Source organism: Lissotriton vulgaris, chromosome 12 (assembly GCF_964263255.1).
Source record: "Lissotriton vulgaris chromosome 12, aLisVul1.2, whole genome shotgun sequence".
Classification (NCBI taxonomy): Eukaryota; Metazoa; Chordata; class Amphibia; order Caudata; family Salamandridae; genus Lissotriton; species Lissotriton vulgaris.
In genome coordinates this window covers 253,247,729-253,257,251 of record NC_141700.1, presented here as the reverse complement: position 1 = coordinate 253,257,251, position 9,523 = coordinate 253,247,729, and positions in this window count along the sequence as shown.

Sequence of the window (9,523 nt, the reverse complement as noted above, 5' to 3'; positions counted from 1 at the left end):
AGTGTAAATGCTGGAGTCGTTTGTGTCGACTTACCTCGCATGTGGATGGAGGCTATTTATTTTCTTCTCAGGTGTTTTGAAGTGCGTCTGTTTCTGGGCTTTAGTTTAAGATACTTGCCACTGATTTTCGCTAAATGGTTCAGCTTATTGGTTCTTTATCTGCTTTCTCTGTGAATGTAAATTTGATTTTAGAGGCTCGCAACTTGGCTAAAGTGCTTTACGGAGTGTGTCGGCTTATTGTAAGATCCTGTCCCCAGTGTGGAAGCGACTATAGAAAGGAGAGTGGACGCAGAGTGCTGCTTTACGCTTGCCAAATGCTTGTTAGTTTTGAGGAGAGATAAAGAAGTCATTTGACTTGAATGTTGCTGCAAGTGTGTGCCTATATTTCTGGCAGGGAGCCCAGGAAAGTTGGGGCCTTGACTTTAATTTACTAAGTTCCTGTGCCTCACATTCTAACAAAGTGGTAACAACTGTACAGTGTACTGCTCAGCACTGTGCCATTTGTATGTTTTCACCAACTTCGGGGCTGTTGTGAGCTGGCTTCGGCGTGACTTCTTTCTCGCCTTCGAGGCAGTCCGACTATAACAGAAATGTTCTATGCAACATTATTAAATGCATTCTAAGGCGCTTTACGGCTTCTAGGCATCGTGAATAACAGGTGCTACCACTGCCTAATTTAACGGTACTCAAACCACTTTTCTCCTCCTTGGTGCGAGGCAAGCAGGATGTCATTTAAAAACAAGCATTGAAAATGCAATAGGTCCCACCTTTGATTAAGTTAAAGCCATTTGCTTTGCTAATGGTATTGTATTCTAGCGTTGCATTATTTAGTGTATATTTGTGATATGTGCATATATTCGCATATATTTGCTCTCCCCTCGCCCTTTTCGTCTGCCTCATGCTATTGTAATCCTCACTATACGAAATTAACACACATACTATTCATTCACCTTCCAAATCTGAAACACTGATCTTTTCCTACTAACCCTATGCGTTAAACTACTACACAGCTAACAAAACAATTATAACTACAACATATCACAAATATACACTAAATAATACAAAGCTAGAATACAATACCATAATCAAAGGCGAGACCTATTGCATTTTCAATGCTTGTTAGAGTTTTTCTTTGGATCTATTCGGATGTCTCCTCAGTATATATTACCTCTCATCATCCTGTCAGGCTTAAAAAGGCATCTCATAGAGAAAACTGCAAATTATGTTGAAAGGTGGGTCTGAAACTAATTCCTTCTATTATTTTGTTTTCAGACGATGTGTGTTGCTCAGTCTTTTTCAGTATGTTTTGACTCTTCTGCACTTGTTTTCCTATTGAACCGATCAATGAATACTCTTGGAAAAATGTATATTTTCAGTACTGCTACTGCGTGTGGGATCTGTGTTTTATTACTGAATCAGTGGAAATGTGTCTGAGCATATTATGGTTACATAAACAATAAAGCCTTTGCATAACAGCAACATAATGTATTCTAAAAATAAAAAAGATCAGCTCCATAAAAAATCTGCTAACTTTTGTTGCCTCAATACAAAGTGTCCTGTGGAATACACTCCCTAAAAAATTGTGAAAACTCCTTCCAGGAGCACGAAAAGATGAACTGTAGCAAATTAACAGTCTCTCTGATTTACCATCATTTGTGTATATCACAAGAAACAACATAAAAACAGAGAAGGGCCTGCTAGTTTGTCCTGTAATTTCCTTCTAGCTTCCTCCTAGCTCTCTCCCTGCCTCGACAGTGACCAAGAATGGTGTTTCTTTATGTCCTCCCTATATTCTTCCCAAGTTAAGTGAGGTTCAACTTAGGGACCTACCACACATTCAACTGCTAAAATTGTTTTTAGGTATTCATGGGGGCGCACCAGAATGAGAGTCCAAAAAGAATAAGTAGAGAAATGTTCTTTATTTATCTTTGTTCAGCAAAAAAGGCACATTAATAAAATATATAGTGAGATCAGCCAACGCGTTTCACTCCCTACCAAGGAGTTTCTTCAGGGCGCTATGAATATTTTCGGTAAGTTGTCCTTTGTAGGATCCCTCTGTGATCGCACTGATATTTTCTCGGTCGTTATTCCAGCCTATTTCTTTAAAAGACTTTTTGGAGTATCTATCTTCCCTTCTCTTTTCTTGTTGTAGTGGACTTTGTAGATCTTGTCCAAAAAGGTAGTTCTGGTACTTCAAAAAGAAACCCGTCCCTGGTTATGTTTGTTCTAGGTGGGTGAAGTGCTGTAATGACCGTCGTCAGTTTCGGCGTCTCGGCATGGCTGGAGCCTGGAACCAGCCATGCCGAGACGCCGAAACTGACGACGGTCATTACAGCACTTCACCCACCTAGAACAAACATAACCAGGGACGGGTTTCTTTTTGAAGTACCAGAACTACCTTTTTGGACAAGATCTACAAAGTCCACTACAACAAGAAAAGAGAAGGGAAGATAGATACTCCAAAAAGTCTTTTAAAGAAATAGGCTGGAATAACGACCGAGAAAATATCAGTGCGATCACAGAGGGATCCTACAAAGGACAACTTACCGAAAATATTCATAGCGCCCTGAAGAAACTCCTTGGTAGGGAGTGAAACGCGTTGGCTGATCTCACTATATATTTTATTAATGTGCCTTTTTTGCTGAACAAAGATAAATAAAGAACATTTCTCTACTTATTCTTTTTGGACTCTCATTCTGGTGCGCCCCCATGAATACCTAAAAACTATTTAACTGATCTGGAGAGCACAGCGACGCCAAACAGCAGCTGGTGTCGGGGTTGGCAGCACAATATCAAACTGACTTGATCTTAGACTCATTGGCACTGGAGGTTATGTGCGGCATTTTTTAAGGTCCGCTGCTGCTTTTTCGTACAAACTGCTAAAATTGTACCTGCTAATCATTGTAAAGACTTACAGGTAGATTCATCAATGTCCCGATTTGCGAGTCCTTAATAGCGATTATTAAGGAATCGCTATTAAGGACTTGCAAATCGAGATTCATGTGGAAATCGCTAAATAAATTGCGAATCCTACAGCCTCCTTATTTGCGATTAGCAAATTGCTAATCGCAAATAAGGAATAACTCCCCATCCATTCCTATGGGCCTAAAGGCCTAAAGGCCTTTAGGCCTTTAGGCCCATAGGAATGGGCCTAAAGGTATAGGAATACTTACCTCTAATGGTCCTTATCCCGTATTTTACATCCCCCCACCCTGACCCTCTCCTGCCTGACGTCACCGCCCCAGTGTAACGCCCGGCACGGCCCGTGCCTAATCTTGGTCACATCAAAATGCTCCTAGGTCCTGGTCTACTGCTACAATTGACTGTCATTAGCACGTTGTGCTTCTTGGAGCTATTTAACTTAAATCTTTAACAAAATTCTTATATCCGGCTCCCCTTTTTGGATTTTTGTCATTTTGGTGTAAATTTGTTTATTTGATTTTATTGTATTTTTCAAATTAATTTTAGAATTTTTATTGTTTTGCATTTCGACTTTATTGCATTGCCTCTAAGTTAAGCATGTCTGCTCTGTGCAACAGCTTCCAGCCGATTGAGCTCAAGTTTATTTAGTGACTTTAGTGGTTCACCATGACAAGTTCTGTGATTACTACTTCAGGTAGGTACTTACCACCCTCAACTAATAAACCAATTTCTTACAGATGTATTTTGGCACCCAAATAAAACCACAAAGTTACTAGTGTTTTTTTTATTATTTAGATATGTTTCATCAGGACAACACCCCACCATCCCCCAACAAACGATGTGGTGTTCCAGGTTGTGAGCAATTCATGCATGGAAAAATGAACGCAACTGTACAAGACAACATGAATAAGTTCAAAAAAGTATTGCCCCATTTTTTTATTTTTTTTGTATATTTTTATTGAGAAGTACATGTCAGTTTATAAACAATACATTGAAAAAGGAGTATAAACAAATCAAAATATGGCCACACAATAATTTTCTATGACATGTTAACTTCTCAAATTTCTAAGTATAAAAAAAAGATAATACAGATATCAAAAGATACAAAAGATACAATAGTTGAGGTACTCATAAAACCTGGAAGGGAAGAAATAGGAAAGGTGGACAAGGGAGGAGATGATAAAGATAGTATACAATATGTAGTAAACCATGTATTATAGATAGTTGGAAGATAGTAGTGATAATATCATACAAATATAATATTTCAAGTGAAGATATTCCCACTAACTCAACAATTTCAAATAGGTGAACAGTAAGTCCTAATTCAAATAACAGTGTTACTGGCTAAAGCATCAACAGTCCTAATAATAACATCAACAGCATGAATATAAATAATGATGGTAATGAATTAATAAGGAAATTAAAAAAGAAGTGATTCCCTATTGTAGTTCCTAATTAGAAGAAAAATCTGAAATATTACCAGAAATAGAATATTTATTAACTAGAAAGGGGTTCCAAATTTGGATGAAAGTTCTAACATTGCCTGCAATCTATAAATGAGTTTTTCATATGATGCTATTTTATATATTTTAACAAGCCATTCATCATGTGCAGGGCATTGTGGTGTTCTCCAATGTCTTAATATGCAATTTTTTCCTACAGTGAGTGCAATAGCTATCAATCGTCTTGTATGGTTTGTGAGGTTTGGGAGATCAGTAACATTATGTAATAGAACTAATTTTTCCGTTAAAGGAATAGACACTTGTATAGCTCTGTGTAGAGAGGCAGTTATGGAAGACCAATATTCCTTAAAAATTGGGCATCGGAATAAAATGTGTAGTATATCACAGTCCTCCTATGTGCACCTCCAACAGGTAGATTGTTGTAGTAATCCTGCTGACTTGAGTTTTTGTGGTGACCAGTACCAGTTATGAAGAATTTTGAAAAAGTAAATTTCCTTCTGGCCTCTATATCGCCCCCTTTTGGACATTCATAAAAGGTGTGGGTGTCCCCATGGAGGTTACCGGGAAAATATTAATACAACTTTTCCATTTCATGTCTGATATTGTACATATTCAGGAATAACATGACCATTCCCATTACTTTCTAACTTAGATTCTTAAATGTGCTGTCAGTTGTTGAATGTAATTTATTTTTTCACTTTTATTCAGTGTGAATTCGACCTAAATATATTGGAACATTTTAAATGAGCACCAGTTACACTACTGAAGGACACATATATTTTTTCTTAGGCATGGGAAGATTAAGGGATTTGGTAAAAATCACAAGATGGTGAGCCGACACTGAGATTGGAACTCGGTTCCCCACTTCCAAAGTCAGCAGCTCTGGTCGTTATGCCACATCCTCTCCTCCAAGTTCTAAGTACCTCTCTTATAGCCATTTTCATCCCTTACCACCCAAAAACTGTAACGTTTTGGGGAAAAAAAAGTGAAGCTACCAGTCCCAGAATAAAAAATGTTGTTACCTAAAAAGCAATTCAATTGGTGCAGCAGGTGCAGTGACACTGGGACACAGAGCCCTAAGGGGCCTATTGAACTCTCATAATTGCTGTATTTTACTACTTTAACAGCAGTGAAGGTGCCCATGTTTTTCTTGCTTACAGCAGGGCCATGGCATTCTTGATATGTTACTTTTGGCAGCAGTACCTGTGTGTAGCAGTTTAAGGTTAAAGAGGCTGGAAAGGAGGGTCTAGTGCACACTTTTATTCACCTAGTCATTGTTGAACAAGTCGCTATCAGCATAAGGTTGCCCTCAAGTTCCCCAGGATCATGGGAGCGTAGCTCCTCCAATACAGCTTTATTATTTGCATTCTGGTAATTGTAGTCATGATTTTATAATGTTTTCAATAAAACTACAAATGCTAGAATACAAAGCACACAACCTGGACTCGTTGAGGTGCTTTGGACTTACTTCTTGTAGACGTTGCATTCACCTGTTCAGTCTTAAAATTGTGCCTAGCTATGCAAGGGTTACAGGTACATTTACCAGTCCAAGGATTACAGGTGAGTTTGCCAGAAGGCTCCATATCGTCGTCAATATAGTGCTGAAGGACTGGGTTTGCGTTTTACATCCTAATGCATTCTGGGATTTATAGTCCTGGTTCACTTACTTCCGTTGATCAAGTTGAAGTAACATGCCTGAAAAACCAGGGGCGTAACACAGGCCCTTGTAGTCAGTGCTTTAAATGGGCCGGTACTCACCGGTACTGAGTACAGGCACTTCCAAATTGTTTTGCCATCAGTACGGGCACTTCTCTGTAGCCAGGGAGGGTACTGGTACCCTGATCCACAGCACGGCAGGTGCCGGTTAGGTTTCTCCTCCAATGCAGGGCAGATTCCGTTCTGCTTCGTAGGAGCATGTAATAATGTGTAATGTGTTAATCTGTTTTATTTCCATAAACGCATTTCTCTTTTGTTTTGACATGTGCTGCAACTGGTACTGAAGTCATTAGGTATGAACATATCTTGCCCTTTGCCCCGCCCCTAACCCTGCCCACTTGCCACACCTCTATTTTTATGAGTACCTGCACTTATTTTTTCCCATTTAAAGCAGTGCTTGTAGCCCCTGTCATTATAGGTCCTCCACCCTTTTGTATGTAAGGCCTATGACTATCTGTGACAACAATGTTATGTTAGTGGACTCTTGTATAGTGCATGACTCACCCGGGGGCATCTCAGCGCTTACCTACAAGATAACAAGAAAGAAGTCCGGGGAAGAGCTGCATAAAAAGGGAAACAGAATTAAAACAAAAAAGCTTTGAGTTGTTTTCTAAAAACCAGATAGGAGGTGGATTTACATAAGGCCTCTGGTAGCGAGTTCCAATACTTGGGAGCAATATATGAAAAAGCTCTGCCACCCGTACGGATAAGACGAATGCGGGGGGATCTTCAGGAGGGCTAAAGAATTTGACCTTAGATTGCGCCCAGACACCTGCTTACAGAGCTTTTTTTGCAAATAGCCAGGACCCATTCCGTTAGTTGCTTTAAAAGTTAGGCAGCAGATCTTAAAAAAAGATCTTTTTTCACTGAAACCCAGTGAAGCTCTCTGAGCAAAGGGAGTGATGGAGACCCTGGGGGATGGTTTAGGACCATCCTCGCTGCGCTATTTTGGATACCTTGAAGTTTGGCTAGCATGGTTTCACCCACTTCTGCCAGTAGCGCGTTCCTGTAGTCGAGGCGGCTCATAACCATCGCCTGGACCCTGTTCTGCGATGTTCTAATGGCAGGTAGGGGAGTATCCTACGTAGGAGGCGAAGACTGTAATAACAGGAACCTGTGATGTTCTTGATATTGTCTTTCACAGTCAGCTTGTGATCTAATTGTATTCCCAGGCTTTTTACTGAGGAGGTAGGACTGGGGGCCACTCCCAGCTGGGATGGCCACCAGTCGACCATCTTCCAAGGAGCATAAGTTAGGTTTTTCCGGGATTGAGTTGGAGGCAACGTTCAGTCGTCCATTTTGAGATGGCAAGCATTCCCGCCGAGAAACGCAGTTTCTCATCGATTGGATTGGAGCCAATTGGGAATATCAACTGGGTATCGTCAGCATACGATACTATCTGAAAACCAAATGGTTGAACAATCTTAGCCAGGGGAGCCATATACACATTAAAAAAGAGTGGGGCTTAGGCATGAGCCCTGCGGTACTCCCTTATCCAGCAAGAATTTTTGAGACGTAAACGGACCCAGAATAATGGTTTGCCATCTATCTGATAGAAAATTCTTGAGCCAATCCAGAGCTAGACCCCTGATACCACACTCCCGTAGCCTCTCCACAAGCAGTCGATGAGAAATAGTATTGAATGCTGCAGAGAGGCCCAAGAGGATCAGTATCATGGACCCCCCAGCATCAAAAGTTTGTCTTATTGAATCAGTGACAGCCAAAATGGCCGTCTCTGTATAAAACCTGGGCGAAAGCCCGACTGTGAAGGGTCGAGAATGCTTTAGATTCAAAGTAATGGCTAAGTTGTTTATGTATTACGGTTTCCAACATTTTACCCAACAAAGGCAGCAAAGATATCTGTCTGTAGTTGCTAAGAACCTGAGGATCGGCCGTCGGTTTCAGAAGGATATGCCGGACATAAGCTTCTTTCAAGGCAGCGGGGATTGAGCCAGTTAAAATAGAGGAGATAAAAATTTTCTGTATTTTTGAAGCACACACAGGGGAGAGAAGGGCCATAATGTTAGGGTAACATATGTCACCCGGTGAGCCAGATTTAGCTGCCGATAGTAGACTGCTTATATCCTCCAGCGGAATGACATACGTACAATGGCGTAGTGAGATTGGAGTCCCCCCTCCCATTCCCCCCCTCTTCCCTTCTCCCTCCCCCTTCCTATCCCCTCTCCCATTCTCACCCCTCCCTCCCCCTCCTCACCTTCCCCCCCACTCCCTACCCTTCCCCCACCTTTCCCTCCACCGCTGCCCCCTACCCTCCCTCCACCACCACTCCCTCCACCAGGCCTCCCTCACCTCTCCCTCCACCCCACCCCACCCCTCCCCCCTACCCTTCCTCCCCCACCCAGGGCCGGAATGGGCATAGCGGGCACCAGGCAATCCCCCGGTACACCGCACGGGTGGGGGCTGGTTTTGGGCCCCTGGGGGCCGTTTTTTGTTACAGGGCCGTTTTTGCAGCATAGCAAAATCGTCCGAAAACCGTCCCCGGCAAAGAGCTCGACGGCACCTCCAACACCCCCGAATGGGCCGGTTGTGGTTCCCAGTCCGGCCCTGCCCCCACCTCTCCATCTCTCCCCTCTCCATCTCACCCTTCCATCTCCCTCCTCTCCATCTCCACCCCCCTTTGGAGTCAGTCTGAAGCTCACAGGCCAGGGTATTTATTTGTATTTATTTAATTTTTTATTTTATGCGTTTTTATATAACGCGGACTTTACCCGAAGGTGTCAGAGCGCTTCACAATAGGAACAGTAGTGAAACATGAGGAAAAATTACAAGTGAGCATGTTACAAAAGCAAACCGTACGTTACATAAGGCAATAGTGACAATTGTGCATGTATCGAGCAAAAAAAATACAAGGAGGTAGCATACGATACGTTACAAGGGGGAAAAAGTGACGTGTGTATGTTACAAAAGCGTACAAAGTACAAATAGAGGTATAATACTGCACTAAATGGCAGATACTCAAAACACCAGAACAAACGTTACGCTACATGAGGCAATGGTGGCAATTGTGCATGTATCAAAAGCAAATAAAATACAAGAGGTAGCAAACGATACATTACAAGAGGGAAGGTGACGTGTGCATGTTACAAAGGAGTACACAATACAAGTAAATGATGGTGAAGAGGCCCCCTGGGGCTTGGGGGTCTGTGTTATGTCACTATTTATGTATAAACAAATACTGTACCTAATCGTTGTGTTATTGGCGACAAGGAGTCTCGGGTAACCTCAGTTACAGGACGGACCAGGCAGGACTATGCACACACCTGGATTCTCCTGTTTAGTGCCGAGCCTGCGGTCCGCATTGAAATGGCTACAAGTGCGGGTCAGGCAGGACTTTCCCTGTATTCTGCTGCTTCGTTTAGCGGTGACACCGTGGCAGTAGTGAACGGGTTACAGGGCTGGAC